This window comes from Anabrus simplex, chromosome 1 (genome assembly GCF_040414725.1).
Source record: "Anabrus simplex isolate iqAnaSimp1 chromosome 1, ASM4041472v1, whole genome shotgun sequence".
Taxonomy (NCBI): domain Eukaryota; kingdom Metazoa; phylum Arthropoda; class Insecta; order Orthoptera; family Tettigoniidae; genus Anabrus; species Anabrus simplex.
Genome location: NC_090265.1, coordinates 949,451,598 through 949,471,143, shown reverse-complemented (window position 1 = coordinate 949,471,143; position 19,546 = coordinate 949,451,598). Strand labels below are relative to the sequence as shown.

At 41.4% G+C, this 19,546-nt stretch overlaps 1 long non-coding RNA gene across 1 annotated transcript in view; it reads left to right on the top strand.

The window, feature by feature from the left end:
* LOC136875068 (uncharacterized) overlaps positions 1–19,314 on the top strand; it is a 476,541-nt gene extending 457,227 nt beyond the window's left edge. Inside the window, exon 3 of the long non-coding RNA XR_011018390.1 lies at positions 19,207–19,314. This is a non-coding gene — a long non-coding RNA (uncharacterized lncRNA). The remainder of the gene's footprint in view (positions 1–19,206) is intronic.
* Positions 19,315–19,546: the final 232 nt, after the last annotated feature.

Sequence of the window (19,546 nt, the reverse complement as noted above, 5' to 3'; positions counted from 1 at the left end):
ACGTTACGGCACATACTCTCGCATAGACATTAATCTATGCAGCCGAACGTTGGTTCCGCTGTTTCGGTGGAATAAACACGATGATCTCTGTGGCAGTGACCATTTTCTCATTGTTATAACTTTCTGGAAGCAGGAGGAGCCTCGACCGAAACATGCTGATTGCCCAAAGTTCACATCATTAGCTATCTTTAACGACGTGACCAGGCGGACCGTAGACGGCAATATAACTTACATAACACAAGTTATTCTTGCTGCTGCTGAAGAGTCCATTCCATCGTTTTCAGGGACTCCTCGCAGAAAACTCGTTCCTTGGTGGAACGAAGAAATTGCAGCAGATATCAAAGAACGCCGTCACGCTCATAAACGCTATCGTAGGCAACCTGCAGTGGTCAACTTAGTACCGTTTAAAAAAACTCCTCCGTTCTATGAGGGATAGTGGGTTTGTTCTTTTGCATATAAACGTACTGTGTCGTAGTAGTCTTTGTATTATTCTTCAGTACGTTTTATTAATTTGACTCTGTTTTAGTTTGTGTTTGTATATTTTAATGTGTTATTGAAAATATTATTGCATTTTAAGGCAATGTCTTATACTACCGTAATCTATCATCTATCATTTTGCTGAAAATGCCTTGCGAATTAGATCCATTTGATTATTTTTAATTAACAATCATTGTTCACCTTCATTTGTTTTAAATTCTAGTCAGTGGATACATTTTTAAATTTTAATTATATCATGTCTTCCATCTCGTACCATCAGGGGCCAATGACCGTAGGTGTTAGGCCCTTTAAACAACAAGCATCATCATCGTCATATAATTATTATTATTATTATTATTATTATTATTATTATTATTATTATTATTATTATTATTATTATTACAGTTTAACCGCGTTCTAACGATGAAGGATTTTCGATGACCATGGGATAAGAAAGGTCTAGGACTAGGAAAGAAGCGGTCTCATCTGCAGTTAAGGTTCTGGCTTAGCATTTGCCTGGTGTGATAATGACAAAGCTCGGAAGATCATATTGAGGCCTGCCGACGGTGACGTCCGAACCCTACAACTCCCGAATACAAGCTCACAACTACACGAACTGTGCCACGAAGCCAATTCACTCGATAATGATGATGACAAAAACTAAAATTATTAATAATACAGTAATAATGAAATAATAAAATAATACTAATAAAATGACTTGACATTTAGGCGACCTCTAATATTCTCGAACATCTAATAGCGGAGCGAAATTCTACCGAACTGTGCTGGCGCTTCCTAAGGCTGTCCTATATTAGTGCCTCGTTACCTCTTATCAGCCTAAAATTTTGTACACTACCGAGGGAGTTGGCCTTGCGGTTAGAGGCGCGCACCTCTAAGCTTGCATTCGGGTGAGAGTGTATTATTATTTAGCATATGGCATAAAGTATACATATATACTATTGAATATTACAAGTGACCCTGGGTGGTGTTAAGGGTGCAACAATAATTTGGTAGCCAGTCTGTCTAAAAATATCTCCTGGCTATCATATGATGTCAAGAACACCAAATGGAAACAGCTCTTTCCGGAACTCCTTAACAAGAAACATTGGAGATAGTGTATTCGAACCCCATTGTCGGCAGCCTTGAAGATGGTTTCCTGTGGTTACCCATTTTCGCACCAGGCAAATGCCTGGGTTGAACGTTAATTAAGGCCCACGGCCACTTCTCACTCCTAGCTCTTTCCTATCCCATCGTCGACATAAGACCTATCTGTGTCGGTGCGACCTAAATCAACTTGTTAAAGAAAAAAGAAAAATGTACACCGTTTAGAAGGCATCACATATTTTACTGTAATTTTAAAAGCAATACACACTAATAGATAATGGCAAATACTAAAATACTTTGTGAAGATGAAAATGTATCACCATATATAACGTATTACCAAAAGGTAAAGTTCTGATGTAGTGGTTAACAATTAATTATAAGAATTTTTCTCATGGTCGTGATGGTAACTTTTCAGGCACCAGGTCCATGCTGAAGAATGCTTCTGACATTACTGCTGAAGATGCAGAATTTTGTTCTCTTATCGATTTCCCATCCTGTCCATATTGGATGGAGCTCTTCATTGGTTTTGTACATCCGTAATGCCACGCCTCTGTACCCCCGTTCTTGGTGACAGTACCATAAAGGCAAACTCCCAGACATCGTCCGTCTTTGCAGTCTCTGTGTAAATGTTACACTGTTTTTGAGCACGTATTATTTTCGCTTTAGATTTCCCAACATGGATCCGGAGTCTGATGAACTCAGTTGTTGGTCATACCTTTCTACATCCAGTAAAAATATGGATACTTCCTTTATATACTTATACCCTGTAAGCCCCTTTGATACGTTCCCGCCATCCATCAGAGATGAGCACATTAAGATATCGTCTGTGATGAATAAGGAGCCAGTATTGAGATATTCTATCTTGGCTTGTGGGAATTTCCTGAATGAGGTTTTCCCTTCATTTTTCTGCGTTCATCTTTCACAGCCCAGGCCTCAGAGCCGTCCGAAAAGTAAAGGAACACCTGAGATTCTATCAGATATATCTATTTGGTTTTTGATGTCACCCAGTTCTGCCAGATTTCAGTTTGATCTTGGCCGAAATTTCGTTTGGCTTGTCGTTTAATTACCATTAGTTTGGTCCTTTCCATATCTATCTCTAGACATAATTAAATTAATTAAATTATTAATTAAATTAATTTGATGTAAACCGTTCATTAAAAGCGTGTATTAAGCAGAAATTATCATCCTAGTAAATTTTGCTGCCGAACTGAGTGGCTCAGACGGCTGAGGCGCTGGCCTTCTGATCTCAACTTGGGAGGTTCTATCCTGGCTCAGTACGGTGGTATTTGAAGGTGCTCAAATACGTCAGCCTCGTGTCGGTAGATTTACTGGCACGTAAAGGAACTCCTGCGGGACAAAATTCCGGCACCTCGGGGTCTTCTAAAGCTGTAAAAGTAGTTAGTAAAGCAGAATAACATTAGTATTATTATTAGTAAATTTTGCTTAAGTCTTCAACAGCATTGTAAGATATATGTATAAAAATTAATTTTCCGTAAAATAAATCCGCATGAGCTTGTAATTCCCAACACCGCTTGCTTAAGTGCACCAAACTTAAGATTTATCTAACAGTGGACTGCCACAAGATCCAACGCGATGAGGCGTAGAATACTACCCGCCGTATTGTACTGTCGAAAGTGTTGCGTGAGTTGAGTACGTCACGGCGCTTTCAAAGTTATTGAAGTTCGTTCTTTTATTTTCAAGGTAACTAATCTTGTGCACTACAACACACTACAAGGCGCTGTAAGATCCGCAAGAAGTATTAAGTGAGTCAGCTTGATCTTCTGTATTCTTCGTTGCTATTTAGAGTAATGCAGTTTATAAAGATATTTAATTTATTTAACAGAATATATAAACAGTGGTTCAAATTACAATGCATTTACTTAATATGGAGAGAGAATTTTTCCATTTGTAGCTTTGATCACACCCTGCCCTAAATTGTTTAAAACCGTGGCGCAACAGCCCTTTAGGACCTCAAATTGCCAGAAGACTGCTGCGCAGCCAGATTGACTGCAGATACAGGAGTGCTACGTGATCAGCGTCACGACGTTCTTAGGCGTATTGCTAGCCTTTCTTGACAAGTTACACTGTATCTCGTATTAGACAGTACCTCAGTTGATTTCACGAGGCTGAGTGAACACCGTTCCAGCCTTCAGTTCGGAATTAAAATCCTTGGACTTACTGGGAATCGAATCAGGGGCCTCCAGGTAAGAGGTAGGCACGCTTCTCATACATCACGGGCTGACTACATTGTATATACTCGTGGAAATCCACTGTAAGGTGGGGTCCGGGCTTTTCCATCATGTGAAGAAACTGGCGTATTGTTTCACAGAAGACTGTGGACGTAGTGCGTCTGTATTCACATGGGATGAAATGGAAACATATTATCACTTGTGAAAAAAGAGACGGTAAAAAGCGCATCATGAACGAATCGGCGAGTACAAAGAAGGTTGCCGCACGATATCGTCATAAGCTTAGGTGTGTCCCTTTTGGGTTTAATGTTGATTGCGCGGAAATGACACTTGGAGGCGTACATGACCCTTCCCATGCATAGATGCAAGACTCTCAGGAAGGCAGTAGTAGCAGTGTGAGGCACAGAGCTAAGTTGAGTGAACCCAAGGCATGCCCGAATGGCTCATTCTACAGGCCTTTGGCCACCTAGATGCGGTTGAGAGCGGCCCCATCGTCGGACTAAGACAGGTTCGGCGTTTCAGCACATTGCTCGGCACTTAAACCGTTCTGATTACACTGTCCGTCGGTGTTAGACGCAATGGGAACTTGGGGCACACACCGGTGTCGAGAAGTCTTGGGTCAACCCCAGAGGACCAATAGCTAGGAAGATCATTTCATTATGAGACAGTCTGTAAAGTACTCCATGAGCATCGCTGCGCACCATCCAGAAACATGTCATGGTAACCTGTGTTAACCTGTACCGTATTTAGGCTGCTAGCAGAACAAGATCTGCCGTCGCAGCATATCTTACGATGTGTGCCAGTATGGTCTGAGCATCGCCGAGCACGTTTGAAGTTCTGTCAGAAACTGGCAATTTGATAGCTTGCGAATTGGCGACGAATGATTTTCAGCGACGAATCACCGTTCAATCTGGATACAGACGACCACCGAATTGAAGTTTGGAGACGTTCTGACCATCGGAATGATCCACTCTTCAGTGTAGAGTGACACACCACTCCAACGAGAGGAGACATGGTGTCGGGTGCCTACGTTATCTGCTCCCCACTTCTGCGGAATGAATGAACCCTGACGGCGCGCAATACGTCCAGGAAATTCTGCAACCATGTGTGCTTCCCTGCCTTTTGCAACTCGAAAACCTTATTTTCCAGTAAAATAATGAAAGGCCTCTCACAGCTTGGATATCTCTGGCCTGCTTTCGTGATGTCAACATGCTTCCATGGCCAGCTGGGTCTCCAGACCTCTCGCCATTGAGGACGTCCGGGACAAGACTGGAGAACAACTTCGGTCAGCGGCAACCACGGCAGATTTTTGAAAGATCAGTTTTACGCCAGCTCTGACGGGATCTTCTTCAAGAAATTCTTCGTGCCGAACAGGGTAACTCAGGCGGTACAGCGCTCGCCTTTTGAAGTTAAGTTAGCGGGTTCGAACCCAGCTCAGTCCGGTGATATTTGAAGATGCTCAAATACGTCGGCCTCGTGTAGGTAGATATACTGGCACGGTAAAGAACTCTTGCGGGACGAAATTACGGCACCTCGGCATTTCCGAAAACTGTAAAAAGTAGTTAGTGGAACGTGAAACCAATATTTTCAGAAATCTGACGTCTGTATGCCTACATACCCGACCGTATCGCTGCCTGCCCCCTTGCTACGGGTGGTCCAACACCGCATTAAGTGTACTCTATAAGTGTTTGGTACCCTGTAATAAATACGTGGTGTAGTACAATATTTTGGCTTTTCCTTTATACTGCTGTGTCTTGTCTCTACTCACGTGCCCCTGCGATACTCCTTCAGGTGTGCATTTTTGTTCATATATTTGACAGAATCATTGACAGATGTGACTTTTTCATGGACACATCTGATCTCTCAACATACTGTACATGAAAAAAAATGTGTCTAGGAAGATTGTATTGACGAATGATTGCCGCTTACCGGACTCTTAGTTGAGTATTCATAAACTAAGCCTGTTATTTACTGACTATGGGCATATTCTGTATTGTCTTCTTGCTATGTGCTTCTCTTGAACTTTCTTTGCCCATTGCCCCATTCTATTTTTATTTTCCAAGGATTGAAAGTACTTCTTATTTCTCTTTTCATCCCTGCCGAGAATAGGTAACCAAACAGTTAAGGCCATTAGAATGGCACTGTTATGGCTATCACTTGTGGTCTTCCGATTAAATAACACTATCGTTACTGCTTTATGTATTTTCTTTCCATTAATGACTGGTAATCATGAAGTTGTCATCTACTGTAATGAAAAAGATATACTCCAGAGAAGACAGACTGTGTCTCGACTTACTGGTAGACTAAATAGGACCGAGCTCGATAGCTGCAGTCGCTGAAGTGCGGCCAGTATCCAGTATTCGGGAGATACTGGGTCCGAACCCCACTGTCGGCAGCCCTGAAGATGGTTTTCCGTGGTTTCCCATTTTAACACCAGGCAAATGCTGGGGTTGTACGTTAAGGCCACGGCCGCTTCCTTCCCAATCCTAGCCCTTTCCTGTCCTATCGTCGCCATAAGACCTATCTGTGTCGGTGCGACGTAAAGCCAATAGCAACAATAATAATAGACTAATTAGGACTTTCCATTTGTATTATATCTGTTGAACTATAGCTGGATTTATTATGGTTTTGGCATGGAAGTGAAGTAAATTTTCCATATACTTTGCCATACAACAGAACAGTGATTACATCCAGATCATAATGTAACCTAATTTTTTTAGATACATTAATACTTAATCATATATCGTTGATAAAACGAGAGGAAGCTGTTGTCTCCCATATCCAAGAATTATTTCCACCAAATGTGCCCCACTTTCAGTGTATTTTATTCTCTCCATCTCTTGGCTGTTTGTGTTCAACCATTCTTCTCGTGGGCCGCTACAGGAAATGTAATTTAGGCCACAAATACGGGAAACGAAATAAATTGGAGAGAAATCGATAGGAAATGAAATTGAAAACGTCAAGTTTATCTTCTTTTTTTCTCTGCAGAGTTACTTGACAAATTGTGCCACTAGAAGAACATAGTAGAATGAGAACACGCATTCTACTTCTTGCAATCGTCTGGATATTCATGTTTCGTATTAGTTTCTCACTAGTTTAGTATACATTATTTTTCCATTTTATCAGTTCAAGATTTGCATCGAGAACTTGATAGGACAACGAATTCACTATTACGAAATGTCAGTTTACTATTAGATTTTGTTGGTTACTTCTTTCACAATAGTTTGTCACCTATGAGGTACTGTTGGGGACATTTGCTTTAGTTGCTACTTGTTTAACATTACACTTAACGTTCTGTAAATTAATTAACTTATCCGTTCATGTAGTATTGTTTCCTACGTTTACCCACGCTAGCAGTGCAACATATCTTTTATTTAGAAGTTAAGACCATGCTTGATGATACATCGTAGATCACAGTCGATTAAATAGAAAATACATTGCACGTCATACGTCCTTGATACCAATGCATTTTTAAATGTGTCTGTATTTCGAGTGATTTTCGGAACTTCTGTTGAAGTAATTACTGAACAGGGGTGTATCACATTATGCCGTAATATATGGATGCGTTTATCTTCTGGAAGTCTATGATATATTGCTACGTACTGTTACTGTACGGTAAATTTCATAACGAGCTATGCTTAAGTTTGTATTCAAAATCTTATGGTATTCAGTTTTATATCAGTGTTCTCCTAGTGGCATAGGGGCATTCATAATCTAGTTTTGGCTTTGCAGTTAGGGGCGCGCAGCTGTGAGCTTGCATCCGGGAGATAGTGGTTTCGAGCCTCACTGTCGGCAGCCCTGAAGATGGTTTTCCGTGGTTTCCCATTTCACACCAGGTAAATGCTGGGCCTGTACCTTAATCAAGGCCACGGCCGCTTCCTTCCCACTCCTAGGTCTTTCCTATTCCATCGTCGCCATATGACCTATCTGTGTCGGTGTGACGTAAAACAAATTGTGGAATTTTGTGAATGCATGAGGTGATAGTTCTCGCATTAACGTCTGTTGGATGACATGGCATGTGTTCGGTAGAGTTATGTGCGACTGGCATATGCCGAGTAAACTGAAGGACAAGTTGTATAAATCTATCATCCGTCTTGCTCTTCTGCATGGCCCCCGGTGTTGGAGCAAAAACAAAAAAATCTTGCTTAAGAAATGCATGTGACAGAGATGCGAATGCTGCGATGGTCGGGCATCACCTTCAATTATTGGCTCCGAAATGCACACCTGCGAAGAACGTTTAAAGTTATCACTATCAGCGAAAAACTTCAGGAGAAGAATTTACCCTGGAATAATCGTATAATAAGACGAGATGAATCCCATCTTGTTCATCGTTCCTCAGACACCGACGAACCGAGCAAAGGAAGAGGAAGGTCAAAAGCTACTTGGGAAGGATCTATTGAATCCGCCTTACAGAAAGAAGGGGTACTAAAAGGTCTGTTCATGGAAAAGAAATCATATTATATGCACCGACACCAATTGTATTAGGGAGTGCCTAATTGAAAGACGCACATGCAGCCAGGAAAGAAGAATCCTGCAGAAATTTTAAATTGCTACCGTTCTGAGAATTCGGGACCTCTTCGGATGATTGCGTTGACTGATCATGCTAGGACTGTCCATGTTTGTGGAAGTTATATTTCGCACTCTCTTTGCTACCGAGCAGGTGTGGTTAGGGTGGCGTGCTTGTGAGCTTGCATTCGGGAGATGTTGGGTTCGAATCCTGCCGTCGCCAGCCATAAAATGATTTTCCGTGGTTTCTCATTTTCTCACCAGGCAAATACTGGGGATGTACCGTAATTAATGGCACGGACGTTCTACTTTCCCAATCCTAGTCCTTTTCCATCCTTCCGTCGCCGAAAACCTTCGATGTATTTGACCAACGTTTAAACCACTATCAAAAACAACTTTCTCTATGCTTATTAGTCTCCTATCGTGTGTTTACCTGAACTAAGGCTGAAAAAGCGTACTGCCGCCGCTGCCGATATCCAGTCGAGGTCGCTGGGACCCCTTAAGTACCCTCAGATACACCTCTCCCGCTACCATGAGAGGGGTAGACGTGGTGTAGGACGCTGCAGATTAGAAGTACATCTACAGTCCTCAGATAAGTTGGCGGTAGGGGCGCCGCACTTCAGCCTTTGCCGGAAGATGGACTCCGGCGCGCCGTACACAGGTCGACATCACGGGAGTGGAGTGGGCCCGTACCGCACCTCAGTGGTGGTACGGCGACGAACGGCTGCGGGGGCACTGAAACAGTAAAATCTCGGCGACAGAAAAGTGTTGTTGGTGACTTGAGAATATAGGGTGCGATTTTTATTTGTGATGCTGAGGGGCGTGCGGCGTGGAAGGCTTTGCCAGTGGTGTTGATATGCAGGAGGCAGGGGCTTGGTAATGGCCACTCAGGAATGGACAGCAGAAAAACCATAGGGGAAGATCGTACATATATATGTATATATATAACAAAATCAAATAATTTAGGGCAGAAGGTCACCCAAAAAATATAACCTTCAAACTGCTGCTAAATGTTGATGGCTAATATAGCAATGACGTTACACAGGTTTCACCTGAGACAGGTGAACTTTAAAGATCCTCTCCGTGGCTGGATTGCTCACTAATAAGGTAACCGGTGTCAAAAAATCCGACTGAATACATCGCCTCGCTTTGTTACCAACTCAGACGTATTTTTCCGGAGTAAAGTACGGTTTCATTATCGGAGTAATTTAGGGGTTCTTTTCATAATAAATGGATCGCTATACGTTGCAAAATAATGATGTTCTTTATCGCAGTACAGAGATATTAGTCGTGCAGCACTGGCGAAGTATTGTTGTGAAGCTTATTACCCACGATTATTTTATTTGAAAGTTGTCTCCTATAGGAAAAAGTCCCATGGAACTCGGTATACTCTCAAAATTATTTACAATGAATCCTGTACAGTTTATCAATTTATGTATGTTATAGATTAATGTTCTGGCACGATTGTTTTAGCACTGTTGTAATAATTTCGTCTCATAAAGATAATCCGATTATTATCTTTCTCGAAACTATTCTAAGAATTTAGGATTCACTCTGTTTCAGATTATTCCTTGAAATACTCAGTTTGGCTCTTATATGTTATGTTATTCCAGTTTCAAATGTAATTGTTGGATTTATAGTGGATTCATTTCTGGTGACCTTTGAATATGCCAAGAAGTCTGTGCATCTAGTAGAACCGTTTGTTGGATCACAGGATAATTCTTCCTCTATTTTCCATGATTTTGCTTTCAACGTTGTAGCGATTAGTGTCCTTACTTGGTGGTGTCGAGCATTTCTAAGTAAGTATAACAACGATCGCATTGCCCTTGAACGTGAACAAGGGTTTTATTATCTGGTCATCCATATGTGTACCGGGAACTACTACCACAACATTTCCATTCATTTTCAGATAGCTGACCTTTTCAGAGATAGATAGTCATGATTTATTCAGTTCGATGATCTCACTGTATAACTCGACCCCTTTGCCCTTTGCAAGCAACGCTTTCCAAATGTACTCCCTTTGACGAAGGCTTGTAGTAGCTGATTTACGGCAATCCTTTGGACAAGGATGATCTAGATGATTACATGATGCTTTAAGTTCTTCTTCTAGAGATCTTCAAGTGTTCACATTGGGAGTATTATAAATTAGTAAACTAATAATGATATTACAATTTTGAAAGAAAGCCTCTCAACAGACTCAAATCTCTGAACTTATTACAGGTATATCAATATAACATGCTATTGGGCACATCTGATCGTGAAAGCAGCATTTCTTTAAGGGAGCTACGGATCGTTATTTTACTGGAAGATGTTGAATTGGTTCCATTTGCAAAGGATAAATAAATTTTGGTCATGTGTACTGATCAAATATGTCTAGCTTCTGGTCTGGTCGTAGAACAGGCGTTAACACCAAGTTTTCTAGATCATTTTAAAGATTTAATATGAATTGTACCGGAGATGCACCTGCCCCGTAATTTAAATCAAGCGCCTTGCAGTTGTAATTTCTACTCACTTATTTAAAAATATAAGACTGAATTTAAATGAAACAATTTTAATATGTTCATGATATAAAATGCTCAATCGTCGGACTATGTACTCACACTTAGTACTTACCTGATTACTTACACATATAATTGTTGATGGGCGCCAGCTACAAATAGATGTAACGATAACAGAATGAGAGTCTTCAGTATCTCTAGGGTGTAAGGTAAGAAGCTTACTTTGACAGCATAACATATAGGTTTTGGGAAAAGGGGATTGGCGTTCGGTTTCCCCATTAAAATGTGAGCTACTTATTGAAATGAAACAATTAATTTGATACTAAACAAAATATATTCTTTAAATACTGATTTTAACGAGTGAGATTTACCACGATAATTCAAAAGATAATATAGAACTCTGACATTACAACCGAAGGAAACTGTAGGCATTAAATTTGAAATCCTCTTGACCAGATATTTGAAAGTTGCACAAGAAATTTATCCCTCACTGGTTCACTTAATTGTACCTTGAACACTATTTGTTTAACGTCGCACTGACACATCGAAGGTGGGAGATGGGAAGGTAGCGGCGGTGGCCTTAATTAAGGTACAGTCCCAGCATTTGCCTGGTGTAAAAATGGGAAACCACGGAAAACCATCTTCAGGGCTGCCGACAGTGGAATACGAACCCACTATCTCCCGGATGCAAGCTTACGTCCGCGCGCTCCTAACCACATGGACCTACTCGTCCGGTGGATACGATAACTAGCCTGTGGTGATTTAATAGTTCAAGACATACCTTTATTGTTCCAGACATAAAAAATGCGATCATAAATTGTCAACATTTCTGTTCATAAACACACAACAGTTACAGTGGTGTATGAGTTTCACTTTGACTCACTGTACATACGTTTTGAACGACTGGACCAGATCGTCCTGCTGTGAATTGGTTAAATAGGTTCATAATGTTCAAGACGGGAATTTGGGTGGTCGGAAACCGTAGGGTTCCACTAACAAGTTTACTGTATGAAAAACGAAAGACAAGAATGATTGGGTAATTCCCATTTTTATTCCATTGTATCTTTCGGTACTTCAATTGGTTTCTCACAGATGTCGTTATTCTTTCCTGCAGTCAGCAATAATTTAACACGTTTTTTATGTTCATTAAAATATTGATATTGGACAAGCTTGTTTCCGAATTATCCCCCTTCCTGTCACCCTGACCCTTTTTGATCGTTTATTACTACACTCACTGTATTTTCTGCCATTCCTCGAAAAAATAAGTTAATATTTCGTTTCATCACTTCATAATAACGCACAGAAGTATGCTTTAGGACCCTGCTGCTTGTTGTGAATATAAAACAATGCCATGATAAATTCTTTTTATTTCTTAGAAGTGAAGCTTCCACGGTCTGTAGAGTTGTTTATTTCTTCTTCGGGGTTGAACCGTGTTGTTGTTTTCTGTACATTCCGTACAGTTAGCGGACGTTTCGAATACATTGCAGTATTATTTGCCAAGGCGACTGAAATACCCCTATTCGATCTGAGGTAATCAGTCTCCCAGGGAGCTAAATCAGCTACGAGAGTAGTTATTGTGCTTGGCCTTTAAATAGCCTTCTCTCTCTGGCTGACGTATGGACGTATTAATAATCAAAACTCGTACGAAATCATAAAGTAAAGACACACTTGCACTGAAAAGACCTATGTTTGTGAGCGTTTAAACTGTTATGTGGAGAGCGTGCTTTATATAGAGAGCATCCAATGCTTTTAACTATGTTGTTCACCGCCTTCTTTTAATAGTTACAATATTGAAATTCCTTTTCATGTTCACCATGTTTGTGTCATATTGGCAGGAATTTCTCTCATGTGGATTACAACGCATTTCTCGCAAGATGCCTGTGCGATTGTGTATGTAATGTCGGTTATTATTTGCGAAACCTTTCGAAATAGGCAGGGAGTTGTAAGTAGTGCGATAAGACCACAGCAATAAAAATATTTTTTCATTCTCATTTGACCTCGCGTGTTAGTTCGTCATTTCACTGTCTTAAGTAGCTTGAGACTACGGTAATTTTTACCACCTCTGTTTCTTATATACAAATGGGTTGCGTTTGTCCAATGTTGGTGAGATCATACTTAGCCGATAATTTAAGCAACGCATAGAAATGTAAACTAGCTAAGAGAATTACGCTTGTTAAAGATAGATCTTGATAAACAGGGTATCGCGTGACGTGAAGCACTGGTGGGGTATTATTGTAACAGTTGCTACAAACAAAAGAAACTGACGAAATAGTTAAGATGTTGAAATCTCTAGACATGGAAAAATATTTTATCGTCACAAAGCGTCAGTAGTAGTATTTACCATTCTGGATTATTAGACTAAATCACGCTTTTCTGTGCTTCCCTTTTTCATGGACGACATACGAATCTAACCACAATCCCATGGTGGTTGTCATAAGTTGGAGGGGAATAGCCAGCGTACCGATTATATTATTTAGAGAATTGATTAGGAAACCAGGTCAGATTTATCTTGCTACGGTAATGGAGAATCCGTGATGAACCTTGTGTATAAAATGAAAATAAAAATCTTACCTTCGTTTGGTACTATCTACCCCCGATTACTTCTCTCACATATCTGGGGACACAAATATAATTCTTCCGATTATTTTTCTTGTGGTGCATGCGAATAACATGTATATCGTATAACTATATGAATATAAAGTTGCCGATTCTGTTTCCTCTGTTCTGAAGAACATGTATTTCGTATAAAGATTCTTTCTTTCAGTCGCCTTAAAATCTAGTTTATGAAGACGTTTCCAACGTGTTAACCCAATTTGGCCATGCCAATGCTTTCAGCATCTCCCCTTGTTATAAATGTGTTGTTAGAGACTTTTAAAAGCCAAATACAAACCCCATGGTGTAACATCACCGAAGAGCCATGGCCTACCAAGCGACCGCTGCTCAGCTCGAATGCCTGCAGAGTATGAGGTGTCGTGTGGTCGGCACGGCGAATCCTCTCGGCCATTATTCTTGGCTTTCTATACCGGGGCCACCATCTCACTGTCAGATAGCTTTTCAATTGTAATCACTTAGGCTGCGTGGGCCTCGAACCAGCCCTCAGATCCTAGTAGAATTGCTTCACCTGGCCGGGAATCGAACACGGAGCCTCCGGGTAAGAGGTAGACACGCTACCCCTATACCTCGGAGCTGGCTATTAGAGACTTTTACACTTATGAATAATAATAATAATCGAACGCGTATTCTTTCCGGACAACGCTCGTCTGTCTCCTCGTAAGGGAAGTTCAATTATCAAATCGTTTTAAGAAGGAAAATATTTGCCTATATTGTTAAGCCTGTTCATAACGTTTAGGAGAATTATATTACGTATAAATATTAGTCTTACCCATTTATACAGGGGCGTAGTCAAGAGGAGTTTGTTGGGAGTTAGAACTCTCCCCTCCCGTGGAATGTTTACAAAAGGAAAATAAACAGAAACATACGAACAGTAAAACTAAATAAACATTCAGAGACATACTTGTAGAACCAACAGAACTGTTAATCTAGTTTGTAAGAAGCCTTCAAAGTTAGATTTTAGTTTGTGAACTGAACATACCATTCGCTGTAAAACTGTTCTTGTTCTGTATGTTAATGTAAGATTTTGTAGTTTACTGTAGTATGAATATCAACATAATTCACTTGTATCAGTGTCCTTGTATGCGCGCACCTCAAACGCACAAACACCTTCATTGTGTTCTATTAAAATGTTAAAACTATAACCCCCCGGCAATCAGCCGATCCTGGATACGCTATGATGAAGTACAGGTTTAGATCACTTTTGTTGAGGTAATGGTTTGTCATAAAGGTGTTCGTCGTTGGAAGTGATGTAGGGGGATGTTGTAAAGAGGCCTGTATGTTATTCTGTTGTTTTAGTCCTGGTTTGGAGGCTTGTGAATGCGAGCACGTAAACCACATTACAATTCTGAGTGCAAACCATCCATTCTGAGAATATTCATCATGTCGCGTTCATTATTAATTTTAGCTTTTCTGAGACAATTCACTTTTCTTCTCAATTGAGGATAGAATCTTACCAGAATTCACCTGCTTCTTCACGAATTCGAGTAACAAAATATATGAAGTTCGTTCTAGGAAACGTAGTCCATCAACTTATTAGTCAATTAAGTAATTATTGATCTCTGTTCTTTAAGTTCTTGATACTTCAAACCTCTGTTGATGAGCAATGAAATTGATTGCGATTTTGGTAGAAATTTTACTCCTGTCGTTATTTTCAATGGAAGTATCTGGCTCATACTTATTTTCTAAATAATACTGAAATATAACTATACTTGTAACAAACATGCTCTCCTATACCAGCCTGTGTTAACTAGAATGATTTTAATGATATTCCCTCCGAATTTCATTAAAAAAAAGCTTTTGTGATTAATTTACATGAGAATATTCCGTAAATTTTAGTGAATAATTACAACATTGTGGCGGCAGACGTACGTTCCACTTAATTTGAATTGGTTACCGTAACAGTTGTATAAAATAGGAGGGTTTCGCCGACTTAATTATTCAAATGCTGGAATTTAATTGGACGTAATCGACCGGAGGGAACTGTGGCATTGTCGCCGTGTATTTAGTGGAGGACAGCAGTGGTCTCTGTGGTATGCAGCCTGTGTGTGTGAGTTAACTGTTCGCTGAATGCATTGCTGTGTTCAGTCTTTGGAGTGACCACCACGATCGGTTCTCTTCCCAGGTTTAAATGTGGATTTCAACTCTGTAGTTTGAGACCTGGCGCAAGCGTACACCCAAGTTGTTGATCCTCAAACGAACCTCGTTGCTACACATTATGTACAGAGATTCTTGAAGGCATGCTTACGGTGATATAAAAATTTGATGACTGCCATTTCCAAGCACCTCGTATTATTGTACTAGGTCGTGCCTGAGTCCTTACTAACTGTACTGTCAACTGGGGTGGGGGGAGGGAGATACCAGGGATGCTTCAGGATGAGCCGATCCCTTGCTGAGCAAATTCTCAACCTCAAATCAGTAAGTTTACTAGCCTACTGCAAGATTAGAAGCCTCAAGGTGGAAGTCGCCTTTGTTGATTTTAGGTACGCCGTCCAGTCCGTGGACAAACAAACCCGTGGTAAAATTCTGGAAGAACTAAGACTAGAGAACAAAACTAGAAGACTCATACTACAAACACTGACTGACACACATTCTAAGGTTAAATTCAGTTGCGAGATCTCCGAATCTTTGGAGAACAAAACTGGTCAATGTGACGGACTCTTCCCACACCTTTCAACTACGTCCTTGGAATCCTGGTGAGAGAATGGCGGAAGGAACTGGTCAGCTTGGCTGTCCAGAGTGGGGTCTACCTGGGTGACAAGAGGGAAGGGCTAATAGTAAATTGTCTGGCCTCTGCAGATGTCATGGCACCGATCGCTGAATCTCTGATAATAGCGGCAATCGAGGCCAGGTACATGCAAGCACAAAAATGGTGTCCCGACGTAAACAATCAACACTGTCCCACTCCAGTACAGAAAAGGAGGGAAGAGTGAACGGGTAGTGCTGAAGGCACAGTGTGTATATTGCTATACATTCACCACTGTGCCCATTTCAATCACAACAGTCTTGTAGTGGGCTACATGCAGCAATGCGTTAAGCGTGGAGGTGGGGGTATACCGTGCTTTGTTTATACCGGGACACCATTTCTGTGCTCGCGCGTACCTTGGAAGCCAGACGGCCAAAGTGGGACTCCAAGTGTCACTGGAGAAAACTAAGTACTTTCCCAACATCAAAGAGGCTAACAGAGAGATGTCACCAGAACAGGGTAAAATCAGGCGACTGGAGGAATTTAAATATCCCGGTGACTGGACTGAACCCAACTTGTCAGGCAAAACAGCCTTCACCGCGAAAGTTAAGAACCTGGAACTGGCCCGTCGATTGATTCAAAACACCTGCAAGTTATGGCTGCCACGCAATTTGAAGCTGAAACATTACTCAACAATCATCCGCCCGGAAGCCCTTTCCATGCAGTGCCTTGTCGCTAAGTAGAAAAGGCGTTATGTCAGAGAAAGAATAATTCTTGGAAAGATCCTAGGTCCGGTATTGGAAAATAAGCAGTACCGGAAACGCCACATTTAGAGATCTACTCCTAGATAGAAAGGGCCTCTGACTGTGCCAGGAAAAAGAGGGTAGCTTTCTATGGTCTAGTGGGAAGATTGTCTCCCAATAGACTGACCAACCTCACCTTCTGGTGAAGCATGTAAGTCCGTACCACGTGGCTGACGGAGACTGAGCAGGACTAGAACTAGGATTGACAGAATTATAAAACAGACAGCCTGTGAGACAAATCTTCAAGAAAGTCTGTAGTTTTCAGGAAAGTCTTCTGAAGAAGATAGGTACGTCCCCTTGTCAGAGGAAAGAAAGGGGCTACACCTGGAGAAGTTGCGTCAGTTTGGGCAAAGATCAAAGTCAACGATTGAACAACTTTCCTCACCTAGGGCGATTTGATGTTGACAAGGATACCTAGTTTCAGTATCTTGAAGACGAACTCCCGTTATGCCACTTCCGGCTCTGAAGAGTAAGCCGTGAACTTCCCATTTATTTATTTATTTGTTTGTTTGTTTGTTTGTTTGTTTGTTTGTTTGTTTGTTTGTTTGTTTGTTTGTTTGTTTTGGGTTAGACCTGCCAGGCAGGGCTCATATTATCTCCCTTTTCTCGTGGTCAGCAATTGTTACTTGCTCAATAGAATTCAGACCGTTTGATCTTGGGAGCTAGGCAAGCGTCCTCATGTCGGTGGTGTTTATTGGCCACGAGTCAGGAGCGCTGGACCGGTGCATTGCCGTGCTACAGGTACAGGTCTCCTGCAGTGTACTGGAGGCGAAGAAATGGATGGACCTTCTCTGGCAGCAGGTTCCTGTAACCTTCGACGGTGAGGTACGTTGGCAGGTGTACCAAGGGCCTCATTTCAACCCAGGTAAATAGTCCTTATACGAAAATACCATCATCATCGCCCTGAACTCTACCCTGCTGTCAAGAGGGCTCCTTTGCCTCGTGTGCTTAGTGACGCGTTTATAACCTGCCATCGGCGTATACCAACTAATCCCTCGTCTCATCTGTCGAGGCGACCTTTTAACATGCTTCGAGTGTTCAACGACGCGGTTACATAGCCCACGTCATTGTTTGTGTCTTTGACATCGAACTTGTCCTCGGACACTCCCGGCACTAAAAGACATACGCTATTTCATTTCTTGTGACTTGTTATGAGCTGATGTGCACTACTGGGATGGCAGCTTCTTCACCCCATTGCGAGGAGGTAGTTCTGAATGGTATGGCTGCTGACACTTCATTGTGGTCCAGCATTAAATTCGGGAGTGATCTGATGCACTGCTGCCGTGTATCCACTCTTACCCTCCAAATTAGCCGACGGAGATCCCTGTCATTAATATATTGCACACCTTGACAGTTGTTCCTGGCGGTGGTGCTTTTGCTTAAATCCACGCATTCCGGTACATTCCTAACACGTGTGACGTGGAAAGCGCTGTGTCTCCACGACTTCGGAGATCGATTGGCCCATGTTTATGGCACCAAAAGTATGGCTGCGACCAAATGCGCTGAGATCTCGTATCTTACCCATCCTGTGCTCACCTGTTACTCTTATGACCAGTACGAAGCCTGACGTCATCGTGGTCATGTTCCTTGCCATACTATTAAATTTTCCGGGCAGACCACAGCGTCATTACACCAAACCAGCAGCTGTCTCTGGTGTAATTGCTCATCAGTGTAAGTATATTGTTCGCAGACTTTGAGATCCCATCATATAATGATTATTGAATAATTGGCCGACGATGATGATTATAGCTGCTTCAGCTACCGTGTTGCAGACAGTTTTAGTTGACGCCATTTAGCCTGCCTATGTGTCAGTTTAGACGTCCCGTTTTACCATGCGAGATGGCAGAAATTTTGGGTGGCATGTGGCTTTTTAATTAATGTTGTCAGGTGAACACCAAATGTGTCAAGCATAGCTCTTTTACTGCCGACTTCGCACGATGTATTTATTTAGCGTATGGCTTTTTGGATACATTCGAGAAACATAATTACGCCCATCACTATATTATAAACAAACATCTAATTCTTGGATGTATCTGATGGAATTCGGCGTTACCATTAGGAATTCCTCATATTCTGAATGGACTTCCTCCAGCCTTTCAAAAATTTGACTACCTTTTGAATCCACGATACTCTTATTTCATTCACAGAGGCTTGTGGACCGATTAAATGACATGCATGCATGTAACGTATGTTGGGCTGCAGGCTGTGTGAGTATGATTCGCACACCGTTTCACTATCCAGATACCTTAAGTGGTCAGTATAACAGACGTTCCCTTCATCATTCTACTGTTTCGTAATTTCATAATACTGTAGTGTATGTCTTTTCTTTTCAGATCGGCTCCTTGAAAGGGTTCTACTTGTTCGAGCATCCGCACGTCCACAAACGGTCATCAACAGCCAATGACGGCCACCATTCCAAGTTGAGCGCCGAACCACAGGTAAGCTCACAGTCACAATATCTTAACAAATTGCAAGTTTCTTGCTACTATGTTAATACTTATGTTTTTCTTCAATTTGTTGATGTTCGTTTCAAAACTCCACGAATTATTTACACTTTGGATTGCTAAATCTAATACATTTCTTGTAGCGAAGTTGTTTGGAAGATAACTGGCAAATTTGGCAAAATTCATCTAAATTAAATTCACTAGTGGATTGGCAGTTCTTATTCCTGGC